Source organism: Symphalangus syndactylus, chromosome 17, assembly GCF_028878055.3.
Source record: "Symphalangus syndactylus isolate Jambi chromosome 17, NHGRI_mSymSyn1-v2.1_pri, whole genome shotgun sequence".
Classification (NCBI taxonomy): Eukaryota; Metazoa; Chordata; class Mammalia; order Primates; family Hylobatidae; genus Symphalangus; species Symphalangus syndactylus.
In genome coordinates, this window is record NC_072439.2 from 97,193,748 (window position 1) to 97,209,963 (window position 16,216).

Genomic DNA, 16,216 nt, shown 5'->3' on the forward strand with positions numbered 1-16,216 from the left:
TTGACTCTGCTGTCTAAGTGGAGGACTCCCCAGGTATTCAGGGTGTTCAAAGCAGGACGATTGTATTAGTTTACTAGGGCTGCCATAACAAAATGCCACGAACTAGGTGGCTTAAACAGCAGCAATGTATCTTCTCAAGGTTCAGGAACTGAAAGGTGTTGGCAGGTTCGGTGTCTCCTGAGGCCTTTTCCCTGGGCTTGCAGATTGCTGCCGTCTCACTGTGTCCTCCTGTGGCCTTTCCCTGTGCGCATCCTTGGTGTATCTGCTCCTCTTCTTATAAGGATACTAGTCATGTTGGATTAGCACACCACCCACTGACCTCATTGGAACCTGAATTCCCTCTTCAAAGGCCTATCTCCAAATATTGTACAGTCACATTGGGGTTAGAACTTCAACCTATGAATTTTGGCACAGTTCAGTCCCTAACAGTGACCAAAAAAGGATGCCAAGTTAATTACCTTGACCTACTCTATTTTCTCTTTTTTTTTTTTCTTTTGAGACAGAGTCTTGCTCCATCACCCAAGCTGGAGTGCAGTGGTGTGATCTTGGCTCACTGCAGCCTCTGCCTTCTGGGTTTAAGCGATTCTCCTGTCTCAGCCTCCTGAGTAGCTGGGATTACAGGCACCCACTACCATGCCTGGCTAATTTTTTTGTGTATTTTTAGTAGAGACAGGGTTTCACCATGTTAGCCAGACTGGTCTCGAACTTCTGACCTCAGGTGATCTGCCCTCCTCAATCTCCCAAAGTGCTGGGATTACAGGCATGAGCCACCGCCACCGCACCCAGCCTCTACCCTATTTTCTTTTTCTTTTTCTTTATTTTATTTTATTTTTTTGAGACAGAGTTTTGCTCTGTCACCCAGGCTGGAGTGCAGTGGCGCGATCTTGGCTCACTGCAAGCTCCACCTCCCAGGTTCATGCTATTCTTCTGCCTCAGCCTCCCGAGTAGCTGGAACTACAGGCACCCACCACCACGCCTGGCTAATTTTTTGTATTTTTAGTAGAGACGGGGTTTCACCATGTTAGCCAGGATGGTCTTGATCTCCTGACTTGTGATCCACCTGTCTTGGCCTCCCAAAGTGCTGGGATTACAGGCATGAGCCACTGCATCCGGCCTGTTTGTTTTTTTGAGATGGAGTCTCACTCTGTTGCCCAGGCTTGAGTGCAGTGGCACAATCTGAACTCACTGCAACCTCTGTCTCCTGGGTTCAAGCAATTTTCCTGCCTCAGCCTCCCAAGTAGTTGGGATTACAGGCACACACCACCACTCCCAGCTAATTTTTGTATTTTTAGTAGAGACGGGGTTTTGCCATGTTAGCCAGGATGGTCTCGATCTCTTGACCTCGTGATCCACCTGCCTCGGCCTCCCAAAGTGCTGGGATTACAGGTGTGAACCACCGCGCCCAGCCTGTTGGTTGGTTTTTAAGACAGAGTCTTGCTTCGTCGCCCAGGATGGAATACAATGGCTATCATAGCTCACTGCTCACTGCAGCCTTGAACTCTGGGCTGAAGCAATCCTCCTGCATCAGCCTCCTGAGGAGCTGGGACTACAGATGCTCCAGCATGCCTGGCTAATTTTTTGTCGTGACACAGTCTTGCCATGTTGCCCAGACTGGTTTCAAACTCCAGGGCTCGATCCTCCAGCCTTGGCCTCCCAAAGTGTTAGAATTACAGGCATGAGCCACTGCATCTAGTCAGGATACTCTTCTTTTTTATGGTGTCTTTTGATAAACAGAAGTAATTAATTTTAATGTAGTCAAATCTATCTTTTTCTTTGTGATTTGTGCTTCTTATGTCTGAAGGAATTCTTTCATACCCTGAAGTTATGAGGACATTCTTTTATATGTTCTTTAAAAGTTTTGTTTTACTCACGTAAGTCTTCAATCCCACATGTAATCAATTTCTGTCAATGGTATAAGAAAGATAACATTTTTTCTTTTCATTGTCAATATTCAATATAAAAAGATAACTTTTTTTGTTTTTGAAACAAAGTCTCGCTGTGTCATCCAGGCTGGAGTGCAGTGGTGCAATCTCTGCCCACTGCAGCCTCTGCCTTCTGGGTTCACGCCATTCTCCTGCCTCAGCCTCCCGAGTGGCTGGGACTACAGGTGCCCACCACCACGCCCGGCTAATTTTTTTGTATTTTTAGTAGAGATAGGGTTTCACTGTGTTAGCCAGGATGGTCTCGATTTCCTGACCTCGTGATCTGCCCGCCTTGGCCTCCCAAGGTGCTGGGATTACAGGCGTGAGCCACCGCGCCTGGCCCACGAATTCTTTAAAAGTAGGGACAGTGTCTTAGTTTTCAGTGTATGCTGAATGCCTAGAACAGTTTCTTGCACTGCAAACATTCTATAAATATTGTTAAATTTGTTTCTGTACTCTTAAGTTCCTAAATACAATAGGCCACCTGAGCTAGAAGGAACCCCAAAGCATTATCTTGGTTTAGTGCCTTTATTCTACCGGTGAGGAAGTGGAGGCCCTGTAAGAGTAAACGGTGCATTTGTGAGATCACGTGACTCGGTGCGGGAGCCAGGGCTCAGGGCACTGCTTCCTGTTTCTCCTAAAACTCCAGGCACTGAGTCCAGCTCCACTTACCATGGTCACCCAATCGTGAAACAAAATCAGGGCTCCGTTACCAAGGACAAAGACGGGGGCTGGTGTCTGTCACAATGGCAATGGATTAATGTGTTTAGCCCTTACAAATCCAAAAGGGAAAGATGGAAAAGCCCAAAAAGTAGTTATATGAAAAAGTGGGAGAAATACAAATGGACAAAAAAAAAAGAATTCAAAAATCAAACACATGCAAGTTAGAAAAGTGCACTTCTTCTTCCCCTGTCACACGGTCAAGATAGAAGACGATGCCTTAGAAAATACCGCATGAGAATGTATACTCCCTGAGAGCAGAGACCGACTGCTTTTTTTCACCCTCATATCCCTATCGTGTGGCATACGGCCTGGCAAATAGGCTCAATTCATATTTAATATTTAATACACAACTAGCACGCCTGCCAGATATGAGGTTTCCTTATTGCTGAGAGGTGAGAAAATCCAAACCCTCCAGCCCTCCTTCTCACACACACAGTCCATGAGGAAATGCCTGTTCTAAAAAAAAAAGCCTGGCTTGCTGTGCTGCACAGTTCTGAAAGCGCTGGTTCATGAGAAGATAAGTTACCTTCGAAAACGAAACAGGAAACATGTATAAGAGGAAAACATTATATAAGTGTTGGTGAGACTCTGGATAGAGATTCTCATACACCCTATTGGTAGGATCATAGAACTTTTCTAGTTTGGCAATATATATCCAAATTTTAAATATGTCTACCTTTTGAATTTAACCTCAGAAAAGGACAGGACAAATAATAAGGATACACACACACACACACAGACACACACACACACACACACAAGATATGGCTGTTTGCTGCAATGTTGTTTTTAGAGAAATAAAAAGATACATCTAAATTTTTACTAATAGATTTTGGTTAAATTAATTACAGTATATCCATACAGTAGAATACCATGTAGAGCGGCCGGGCGCGGTGGCTCACGCTTGTAATCCCAGCACTTTGGGAGGCCGAGGCGGGTGGATCACGAGGTCAGGAGATCGAGACCACAGTGAAACCCCGTCTCTACTAAAAATACAAAAAATTAGCCGGGCGTGGTGGCGGGCGCCTGTAGTCCCAGCTACTCGGAGAGGCTGAGGCAGGAGAATGGCGTGAACCCGGGAGGCGGAGCTTGCAGTGAGCCGAGATTGCGCCACTGCACTCCAGCCTGGGCAACAGAGCAAGACTCCGTCTCAAGAAAAAAAAAAAAAAAAAAAAAAAAAAAAAAAAAAAAAGAATACCATGTAGAGCATGTTAGTCCTAAAAAAAAAAAAAAAAAGGTGGAGGGGGAAGGAAGTCAATCGAGTGTTAGCAGTAACTATTTCTTTTGCTTTACTCCTTTTTTTGGGGGTAAACAAGTAGATTGTTTTTATAATCAGAAAAAAAATTCCAATTGAAAAAAAAATTTCAGACCTATTATTCCAAGAAAGGTGGACCCTGAAGAATTTCAAATGTTATCTATTTCTTTTAATCACTTGTATAGTATGTGTCTCCTGAATTTAAAAAAATTAAATAATAAAAAAGTCAAAGTGAAAGTTAAAAGGAGAAAAATTTATGAGGAGGAGAGTAAAAAGTTATAGTGAGAATCTAGGCTTTTTTGGTTTTTAGACAAAGAAAAAAGTAAAATGCACTGTGATGTTGTTCTAATTAACTGAGGAAAGAGCTCATACCAGTTTGTCAGGAGAGTAAAAAGTTATAGTGAGAATCTAGGCTTTTTTGGTTTTTAGACAAAGAAAAAAGTAAAATGCACTGTGATGTTGTTCTAATTAACTGAGGAAAGAGCTCATACCAGTTTGTCAGGAAAGACAAACATTTTCGTCAGTTCCAAGGGAAAATAATGTGCTCACTTCAGCAGCACATATACTAAAATTGGAATGATACAGAGAAGATTAGCAATTCTCTTTAAAATAAATAAAAAATTAAAAAAAAAATAAATAAACCCAGAGGAAATTATAAGACTTAACTTCTGTTCTTGTTACCTGTTAGCTGGCAAATATGCGCTTCCACTGGATCCTCACTTTCATGCTCAGTTCATGGCTTTGAAAGTGCTTACACAGGCCAGGCACAGTGGCTCGCGCCTATAATCCCAGCACTTTGGGAAGCTGAGATGGGCGGATCACGAGGTCAGGAGATCGAGACCATCCCCGTCAACATGGTGAAACCCTGTCTCTACTAAAATACAAAAATTAACCGGGCATGGTGGCATGCACCTGTAGTCCAAGCTACTCGGGAGGCTGAGACAGGGGAATCGCTTGAACCCGGAAGGCGGAGGTGGCAGTGAGCCAAGATCACGCCACTGCGCTCCAGCCTGGCAACAGAGCAAGACTTCATCTCAAAAAAAAAAAAAAAAAGAAAGAAAGAAAAAAGAGAAAAGAAAAGAAAGTGCTTACACATACGCATGCAATATTATCAAGAACATTTTGATATTTCCTTTGAGGAGGCACCAAATTACATACCTTATTTTAACTTTTTTTAAAAAATGTTGATATTCCCAAATACAAAAATGAAGAGGTTTAATCTAAATATTAGGGAGCTTTAGTTTTGTTGCTATTGTTTATTATTTTAAAACTGTAAGAGTTTGCACATAGTACAAAGGGGCCTTCAGTGAATAGTAATTCCCCTTCCCACTGCTGCCGATGCCTGGGGCACTCAAGTCTTGGACTTCAAGCTTCTCTCCTTAACTGCCAAAAGTCACCTACCACCTTCAACATGAACATGCACTGCTTTTCTTTTATCTGCCTTTTCCCTTGAACTGCCTCTAGATTCTTGGTGAAGGTGCTAGGGAAACATAAGGCAATAGAAATTAATTTGTCTATTTCTTCCTCTTCCCCCATCATGTGATCTAACTGGTACTGATCGATAAAGCCAAGCTGTTCACTTCTTTGCTGAAGTTAAGGCATTTCTTTAATTTTTATAAACAATAGGAATGGAGCCAAATATGACCCTTACTAGAAAAGATAAGCTCCCTACCCCAAACTACCTCGTAGATATGGTTTGTAGATGCCTCATTCCTTAATCTCTTATAATGACAAGGTAGCTTGTTGTTGCTGTCATTATTGTTTAAAAAATGTGTGTGTTGAGGGGATGGGTTTTACCTATTAGTCCCTTTGTAGACACTGTCCTATGTCATAGTACAAGTTTTATTACCATCATGACTTCAAAAAAAGTTTTTTAAAAAGGTTTTGTTTCACCAGAAGAAGTATTCCTTTCGAAAATGTTCTAATGTTGACATTACTAATAACCCTTTGCACCAAAACAAATGCTTGCCAAAATGCTACGAGTCCAAAACTACACATTCAAAATAGAAGATGTGGCCAGGCACGGTGGCTCACGCCTGGAATCCCAGCACTTTGGGAGGCCAAGGCGGGTGGATCACAAGGTCAGGAGATCGAGACTGTCCTGGCTAACATAGTGAAACCCCGTCTGTACTAAAAAAACAAAAATAAAAATAAAAATAATACAAAAATTAGCCGGGCATGGTGGCAGGCACCTGTAGTCCCAGCTACTCAGGAGGCTGAGGCAGGAGAATGGCGTGAACCCAGGAGGCGGAGCTTGCAGTGAGCCGAGATTGCGCCACTGCACTCCAGCCTGGGCAACAGAGTGAGACTCTGTCTCAAAAAAAAAAGAAAAAAAATCAAAATATGAGATGTGGGCCAGGTGCAGTGGCTCAAGCCTATAATCCCAGCACTTTGGGAGGCTGAGGCAGGCGGATCACTTGAGGTCACGAGTTCGAGACCAGCCTGGCCAACATGGTGAAACCCTTCTCTACTAAAGATACAAAAATTAGTCAGCATGGTGGCAGGCACCTGTAATCCCAGCTACTCAGGAGGCTGAGGCAGGAGAAGCACTTGAACCCAGGAGGCGGAGGTTACAGTGAGCCGAGATTGTGCCACTGCATTCCAGCCTGGGCAACAGAGCAAGACTCCATCTCAAAAAAGAAAAAAAAAAGTGTGTGTGTTCTGGGAATGCAATAGGAAGAATGATGTTTCAAGTTAGTAAAAATAGCCAGAGTGAGGAATAAACTGTTAGAGAAATGGCAGAGTCCAGAAGTGCAAGGAGTTATCTACCCCCACCCTTGAGCCTTTGTGCCTCCAAGTGCACTGCTGTTCAGTGTACTGTGATTTCTACATGACTGGTCACAACACAGTTAATTCGAAGAACAGAAATTGTCCAACTCCCCTGGTCCCAGCTCCCACTGCTCCGGATGCTCATGCTTCTGTCTCCTGGCTTTCTTAACTGCTCTCAGATAATTAGATTTGTTAGAGCAAAACTAATTGGTAGGCTAGTGCCAAGGGCATGCTGCCACTGACAAAGCGGGTGTGTAGCACCACTGCATTGGCTAAATTGCTACATACATACAATTAGTCAGAGTCAACCCTTCCCTCCACCCATGGAACAGCTGACCTGCCAGGCAACTATCTGGCAAAGGAGTTCAGCAGAGATGACCAGTGGGCATGTGGGCCTCCAATCTTCTGGTGATCACACCAGCCCTCACTTTCCTCCTCAGCTGATTCCATAATTGGCAGCTAAAAGGGGAGCCTGGGTAGGCAGGGGCATTGCCCACTGAGCTGTCGGCAGCTTGTCGATGTGACTCCTGAACATGGCAGAGGTGGGTGGCACTATGGAGATAAGCAATTCACACCTCCCCATATTTCCTCCCACTCCCTAACTTGGAAACACAAGGTGCTTTGGATCTGGAATCGGCCTCCCTCAGCTGTTGTGCTATGACTTATGCTTTGCAAATGCTTCCTTAGGGCTGTCCCTTGAGGAGTGGTTAGGCTGTGCCTTGTAACTCACTGTACGTCACAGCAAGACATTTAGCCACACACCCAAACAGGGAGAATTTCCTACATCTAGAGTCATTGTCTTACAGAGCTGTAAGAACTTCAAAGCTCCTGGAAAGGACTCACCCAGGTTGGCACAACTAGCTTGCAGAACAAGAATTAGAGCAGGTCCCATGAAGCAGCATTTCTTAAACTTGTGAAACTAGGATTCATAGGCAGGTATACATTTTACCTGGTAAGCGATGAGTATGAGTATAAAATATACATATGGATGAATATATATACATATATTTATCCTCAATTTTATATATATAATTATATATATATGTATTTGAAACAGAAATGTCACACATATTATTTACCCTTTCTAAATCCTAATCCTATGTTCCACTTTCCATTCTTGTATGGGGGATGTTTTTTTTTTGAGACAGGGTTTCGCTCTTGTTGCCCAGGCTGGAGCGCAATGGCGTGATCTTGGCTCACTGCAACCTCAGCCTCCTGGGTTCAAGTGATTCTCCTGCCTCAGCCTCCTGAGTAGCTGGGATTACAGGCATGCACCACCACGCCTGGCTAATTTTGTATTTTTGGTAGAGACATGGTTTCTCTATGTTGGTCAGGCTGGTCTTGAACTCCTGACCTCAGGTGATCCACCCGCCTCGGCCTCCCAAAGTGCTGGGATTACAGGTGTGAGCTATCGCCCCCGGCCTCTTATTGGGGATCTTTTAGCTGCTTTTGATCCACTAAATTGGTTTATGACCCATTAATGAGTCACAACCTGAAGTTTAAAAAGCACCGTACAGGGCTGGGCACAGTGGCTCATGTTTGTAATGCAGCACTTTGGGAGGCCAAGGCAGGAGGATGGCTTGAGCACAGGAGTTGGAGACCAGCCTGGGAAACACAGTAAGACCCCATCTCTAAAAAAAAATAAAACTAAGGCCGGGCGCGGTGGCTCACGCCTGTCATCCCAGCACTTTGGGAGGCTGAGGTGGGCGGGTCACAAGCTCAGGAGATCGAGACCATCCTGGTTAACACGCTGAAACCCTGTCTCTACTAAAAATACAAAAAATTAACCAGGTGTGGTGGCGGGCGCCTGTAGTCCCAGCTACTCGGAGAGGCTGAGGCAGGAGAATGGCGTGAACCCGGGAGGCAGAGCTTGCAGTGAGCCGAGATTGCGCCACTGCACTCCAGCGTCTGAAAATAAATAAATAAATAAATAAATTTTTTTTAAAAAAGTACTATACAGGGCTGGGTGCAGTGGCTCACACCTGTAATCCTAATGCTTTGGACAACCAAGGCGGGAGGATCGCTTGAGCCCAGGAGTCCAAGACCAGCCTGGGCAACATAGGGAGACCCTGTCTCTACAAAAAAAAATTAAAGAAAAGTAGCCAGGGCATGGTGGTGCTGGCCTGTGGTTCCAGCTACTCAGGAGGCTGAAGTGGAAGGATCTTGAGCACAAAGGGTCAGGGCTGCAGTGAGCCAATACTGCACCACTACACTCCAGCCTGGGGAACAGGGTAAGACCCTTTCTCAAAAAACAAACAGAAAACTTAAGTCCTATCAAGTTAATCCTTTTAATAAAATCCACCATCTCCCTGTTGCTGGTAATAATACTAGCGAACACTCACGCCATGCTTACAATGTACCAGATATTCTTCTTCATTTTTTTTGAGACGAAGTTTTGCTCTTGTTGCCCAGGCTGGAGTGCAATGGCATGATCTCAGCTCACTGCAACCTCCACCTCCAGGGTTCAAGTGATTCTCCTGCCTCAGCCTCCCGAGTAGCTGGGATTACAGGCATGCGCCACCACACCTGGCTAATTTTATATTTTTAGTAGATACCAGGTTTCTCTGTGTTGGTCAGGCTGGTCTTGAACTCCTGACCTCAGGTGATCTTCCTGTCTCGGCCTCCCAAAGTGCTGGGATTACAGGTGTGAGCCACAGCGCCCGGCCAAGTACCAGGCACTCTTCTAAACCACTCATTTACATTTAGCTTATCTATTCCTCACAACAGCCCTAGAACAAGCTTGTCCAACCCGTGGCCCGCAGGCCGCATGCAGCCCAGGATGGCTTTCAATGCAGCCCAACACAAATTTATATGCTTTATTAAAACAATATGATATTTTTTTTTGCTATTTTTTATTTATTTATTTATTTTTTAACTCATCAGCTATCATTAGTTTTAGTGTATTTTATGTGTGGCCCAAGGCAATTCTTCTTCTTCCAGTGTGGCCCAGAGAAGCCAAAAGATTGGACACCCCTGCCCAGGAGGTAGGGTTACTATCATACTCCTCTTAATAAAGATGATGAGTAACAGCCCAAAGACACACAGCTGGTAAGAGACGGGGCCAGGATGTGAACCAGGCAGCAGTGTAATTCCAGACTAAGCCTTCTTGGCCAGAATTCTCCACAGTGGTTAACAGTGAATCCAACTGCTTAAAATAAGTTTCCAAGCCATATCATGCGGCCTCTGTATGCTCCAGCCTCCTGGCCATTTGTATGACCTCATACTTGCTGTTCCCTATGTTTAAAACATGTCCCCTCTGCATTTGGTTAATTCCTACACAGGCTTCACTTCAGGTCCTCCCTTATTTCCTTATACTACCTGAGATAGCCGTGTTCTCATAACACTCTCTCCTTTCTTCCTTCTCTGTCCCTCATTCATCCATTCAATTTTTTTTGTTTGTTTGTTTTTTGAGATGGAATCTCGCTCTGTTGCCAGGCAGGAGTACAGTGGCGCAATCTTGGCTCACCGCAATCTCTGCCTTCCAGGTTCAAGTGATTCTCCTGCCTCAGCCTCTCGAGTAACTGGGATTACAGGCACATGCCACCACGCCTGGCTAATTTTTGTATTTTCAGTAGAGATGGGGTTTCACCATGTTGGCCAGGATGGTCTCAATCTCCTGACCTCGTGATCCGCCCACCTTGGCCTCCCAAAGTGCTGGGATTACAGGCGTGAGCCACCGCCCCCGGCCCATCCATTCAATTTATTTGATAATAAATTATTTACTGAGCACTTATCCCATGCAAGGAGATATAGAAGCCACAAAGACAAAGTCCCTGCCCTTGTGAACTCATATTTTCCGAAGGGGGAGTATGGAGATAATAAACGATTAAATAATATGTCAAGTGGTGATAAGTGTTAACGAGAAAAGGCAGGGTCAGGTGGGCTGGACACGTGCCTATTTCATGTTGGGAGGTTGAGGATGGGCTCATGGAGGAGGCAACGTCCCAGCAGGGACCCAAAAAAGTAGGAGACAGCCTTGTGGACTTCTGGGGGAGAAGTAGTCCAGAAAGAGAGAACAGCCGGTGCAAAGACCTTGAGTGGAAAGAATGCCTGGATGGTCCAGGAATGGCTGGAGCAGCGTAAGCCAAGGGGACCTGGAGCAAGTGAGTTCCGCAAGATACTGGGGTCCCGATAGCTTAGGGCCTTGGAGCTCGCTTTGTCTTTTACCCTGTGTGAGCTGGGGAGCCGCTGGGGGCTTCTGAGCAGAAGAGTCATGTATTAGTTTTCTATTCCTGCTGTAACAAATTACCACAAATTTAGTGGCTTAAAACAACACAAATTTATTATCTTACAGTTCCGGAGGTCAGAAGTTATCTCACTGGGATAAAATCAATATGGTGGCAGGGCTGCATTCCTTCTGGAGGCTCTAGGGGAGAGGATGTTTCCTTGCCTTTTCCAGCTTCTAAAGGTCCCCTTGCTCCATCTTCGAAGCCAGCAACATTGCATTTCTCTGACTGTTCTGCGGTCATGTCTCCCTCAGACCACACTCAGGAAATTTACCCACTTTTAAGAATTCATGTGATTAGGTTGAGCCCACCTGAATAATGCAGAATAATCTCTCTAGCTCAAGGTCCTTAATCACATCTGTGAAATTTTATTTTATTTTATTTTATTTTTGAGATGGAGTTGTTCTGTCGCCAGGCTGGAGTGCAGGGGCATGATCTGGGCTCACCACAACCTCTGCATCCCAGGTTCAAGCGATTATCCTGCCTCAGCCTCCTGAGTAGCTAGGATTACAGGCGTGCACCACCATGCCCGGCTAATTTTTGTACTTTTAGTAGAGACAGGGTTTCGCCATGTTGGTCAGGCTGGTCTTGAACACCTGACCTCGTGATCTACCCACCTCAGCCTCCCAACGTGCTGGGATTACAGGCATGAGCCACCGCACCTGGCCTGTGAAATCTTTTTGGCCATGTAAGGCAACACATTCATAAGCCCCAGGGATTAGGACACGGCCATGTTTGGTGATGGGGAGGGAGTATTCTGCCTATAGCAAGTGACATAATCTGAAGAGTTTTAACAGGATCATCCTTGGCTGCTCTGTGGGGACAAGGGTGGAGGCAGGGAGACCGATCATTTAGGAGACTATTGGCGTAATCCAGGTTCTCAAGAGTTGATCAAGGCCCAGACCTGGGTGCCAGTAGAAGAAGTGGCAGGATATGATCAAGGTCTGGCCTTTTTCTGAAGGTAGAACTGACAGGATTTGCTGAGGGACTGGAGGTGGAGTGTGAGAGAAGAGGAGTCAAGGATGACTCCAAGACTGACCCTCCACCCCCTTACAGCACTTGACAGATGTCTCCTTTATACAGCTGTTCAACCGTCTTCCTTATTACACCGAAAGTTCTGATGGAGAAGGCCCCAAACCTAGCTTGCTCTTTGTTGTATCCTCACACCTATGAGTGCATGGAATATAGCAGAACAGTGCACAGCTACTACTTACTGAGCCATTATCCTATGGTAGGCACTTTATGTACTCTTATTTAATAATCAGAACAGCTGGCCAGGCACGGTGGCTCACGCCTGTAATCCCAGCACTTTGGGAGGCTGAGGCAGGTGGATCATGAGGTCAGGAGTTCGAGACCAGCCTGGCCAACATGGTAAAACCCTGTCTTTACTAAAGATATAAAAAATTAGCCGGGCGTGATAGCGTGCACCTGTAATCCCAGCTACTCAGAGGGCTGAGGTGGGAGAATCGCTTGAACCTGGGAGGGGAAAGTTACAGTGAGCTGAGATCACACCATTGTACTCCAGCGTGGGCGACAGATCAAGACTCCATCTCAAAAACAAAAACAAAAAAATCAGAACAGCCTTATGAAGTAGTTACTATTATTATCCCCACTTACTAATTGAGGATACCGAGGCCCAGAGAGATTAAATGATTTATAACAGTAAATAGAAGAACTGAGATTTAATCCACATTAAATACATAAATTCATTCAAATTAAGCAAAAATTTGGGTTTATCTAAATATTCTGACTGCATATGAAATGGGACATGGGGAAAAGGATACAGATTTATAAACCTGTCAAAGTTTTAGTCATAGAAGAATCATGTTAGGAAACAGCAAAAGTTAGAGCCACTAACTCAGAATTTTCAAACTCTGTAGTCAGTCTTACCTGTGGTTTGGTTGATGTAATGAGTGAAGCAGGCAGTAATTTCAGAAATGTTTTGTAACCACACTGCAGGCAAAGAAGAGAAAAACAGATGACATCAGAGAGACCATGCTGGTTCAGTGAAAAATGCCTAGATCTGATAGTGATGGAGAGACTTTGGTCTCACTTTAGTCCCAACCACTTATTAGCCAATACATTTGAGGTACTGACTTCATCTCTGAGACCATCTCAACTCCCTTATCTACCTCATAGACTTTTGGGAGAAACTAAATTTATTCGTTCCATCAGTACAGAGCGTCTATCATGTACCTGGCATTGCTCTAGACACCAGAGTCATGTCATGAACAAAACAGACAAAAAAGAAAGAAGTTTATTGGACTTACAGTTCCACGTAGTGGGGGAAACCTCACAATCATGGCAGAAGATGAAAGGCACGTCTCACATGGCAGCAGACAAGAGCAGAGGGCTTATGCAGGGAAACTCCCCTTTTGAAAACCATCAGATCTCCTGAGACTTGTTCACTGTCACGAGAACAGCACGGGAAAGATCTGCCCCCATGATTCAATTAACAGACAAAATCCTCACCTCCATAGAGTTTGCATTCTAGTGGAAGGGGAGATTGACAAAAACAAGAATAAACAAATAGATAATTTCAAGAGTGATAAATGCTACAAAGAAAAATAAAACAGGGTAGGGGGTTATAGAGTAATCAAGGAGGAGGTAACACTGGAGAGAAACATAAGTAAACTGAGTGAGCAAGTGATAGTAATCTGTGGAAAGGGCAATCCAGGCAGAAGAGATAGAGTGCTTTAAGCTCCTGTGGTAGGAATGAGCTGGGGCTATCTGAGGAATGGCAAAGAGGGAGCATGGGGAAAGAGTGATGGATGATGCTGGAGATGCAGGTCAGCCCCGATCATGCAGACCTTTGCTGGCCATGGTAGAGACCTTGGATTTTATGCATATCCCAGAAGATAATAGAAACACAGATACGCAAAGAACAATACAAACAAATAGCAGATGAAAGAGGTGTACCATGGACTTAGGTGGCAACACTGGCACACCTGCTTCAAGAGCACAGGCTCCAGAGACTACCTGGGTTGGAATCTCGGATGCACCAGTACCTAGTGGAGGCACCTTGTAAATGACCTGTGTGATACAGTTTGGCTGTGTCCCCACCCAAATCTCATCTTGAATTCCCATGTGTTGTGGGAGGAACCCTGTGGAAGGTAATTGAATCTGGGGCAGGTCTTTCTCCTGCTGTTCCTGTGATAGTGAATAAGTATCAGGAGATCTGATGGTTTTAAAAAGGGGAGTTTCCCTGCACAAGCTCTATTCTCTTGTCTGCTGCCATGTGAGATGTGCCTTTCATCTTCTGCCATGATTGTGAGGTCTCCCCAGCCACGTGGAACTGTAAGTCCAATAAACCTCTTTCTTTTGTATATTGCCCAGTCTTGGGTATGTCTTTATCTGCAGCTTGAAAACGGACTAATACACTGTCATATCAAGTTTTCATTGTACAGTTGTCCCTCATGTCTGCAGACGATTGGTTCCAGGACCTCCTGTGATACCAAAATCTGCAGATGTTCAAGTTCCTGATAAAAAAAAAAAAAAAACGTGGCATAGCACTGTATCTGCATATAACCTATGCACATCCTCCCATATACTTTATTTTTAACGTTTATTTTATTTTCCACGACAGGGCATCACTCTGTCACCCAGGCTGGAGTACAGTGATGCAATCATGGCTCACTGCAGCCTCAACCTCCTGGATTCAGGCAATCCTCCTGCCGTGGCCTCCCAAAGCACTTGGATTACAGGCATGAGCCACCGTGCCTGGCTCCCATGTACTTTAAATCATCTTCAGGGGGTAAGTATGAGTAATCTTGAGATTACTTATACTGCCTAATACAATGTGATGCTATGTGAATAGTTGTTATCATGTATTTTTGAGGGAATAATGATAAGAACAAATGTCGGGCTGGGTGTGGTGGCTCACGCCTGTAATCCCAGCACTTTGGGAGGCCGAGGTGGGCGGATCATGAGGTCAGGAGATCAAGACTATCCTGGCTAACATGATGAAACCCCGTCTCTACTAAAAAAAAAAACACAAAAAATTAGCTGGGCGAGGTGGCGGGTGCCTGTAGTCCCAGCTACTCGGGAGGCTGAGGCAGGAGAATGGTGTGAACCCGGGAGGCGGAGCCTGCAGTGAGCTGAGATTGTGCCACTGCACTCCAACCTGGGTGACAGCGAGACTCCGTCTCAAAAAAAAAAAAAAGAACAAATGTCTGTACATGTTTAGTACAGACGTAACTTTTTTTGCAAATATTTTTTACCCAAGGTTGGTTGAATCCATGGATGTGGAACCCAGGAATACAAAGGGCCAATTGTATTTGTTAACTTTCAGGGGAAATGATTATAGTCACAGCAAAACCTAATACATGTAGTGACATGGTGGTGCTACTGTGGCCAACTTTGTATCATAAAAAGGCATCCTCTGTTTTCAATGGGGTAATGTGGTTCCATATCCACAAATTCACCCTATTTCATATTTTTGTAAGTTCTCCTTTACTTTCACAATACTTAGTAAAATCTTGTTGTTGATGTTTGAATGCAAGAAGAAAATTAAGAGTAATGTCTAACTGAAGCAAACCAAATTAAGAACAAAGCTATTCTAAATCCCAGCTGCCAACCAGCTATCCAGTCACCTACCTTAAATTGTTGTCTTGGAACTGAATAGCAGCCAAAACCAAATTATCTTCAAAGCTGGATTAAGATGCACACGGATAACAAAATGCTATTAAATAAGCCTTCCCGTATCAATAAATAGCTTGAAAGGAAAGAATAAGATGAAAAATCCCTGGGAATTTATAAAAACTTGGCAGAGATATTTGTCATTTGGGTTATGCAAGAAACTATCCTGATAATAAGTACACTGATAAAGTCCTTGTGTAGAGCATATTTTACCAGCATTTGAAAAATATGTAAAAATGTTTTTGCTTTATTTTTAACCTTTCTAAATCCAGGGACCCAGGGCCTTCAAGAAGCTATTTTTGGTGATGGTACAATGTTCTGACACCTTTTACTGAGCAAAATTGACACATCTGTTGAAATTAACATTTGTATCTCCATGGACCGACATGTCAGTAAAAAATAGCAAATATCACCATGTTTCCCTGCTAACCAGCATTTCGAAACAGAGGGCTCTTCAAACCAAACTGTTCCAGTCCTCCTTGAGACAGAATCCAAGTATCACCAATTTAGCACTGATCCCTATCACCTTTGAATATTCTAAGACCACAGGGTAGATAAACTCAGCTCAAACTAAATGGAATAAAAGTTTCTGTGGTAGGCCGAATCCCATCTGTTAGAATCTGCATATACCTTGCATCCTTGTGTACCTTGACAATCCAGCAAGTTTGCTTTTGTCCAGATCT

The 16,216-nt window shown here is 44.2% G+C and overlaps 1 pseudogene; it reads left to right on the top strand.

Annotated features, from left to right (window-relative positions):
- Positions 1–4,441: 4,441 nt before the first annotated feature.
- LOC134733367 (uncharacterized) lies at positions 4,442–4,505 on the top strand (annotated as a pseudogene).
- The last annotated feature ends 11,711 nt before the right edge of the window (positions 4,506–16,216 follow it).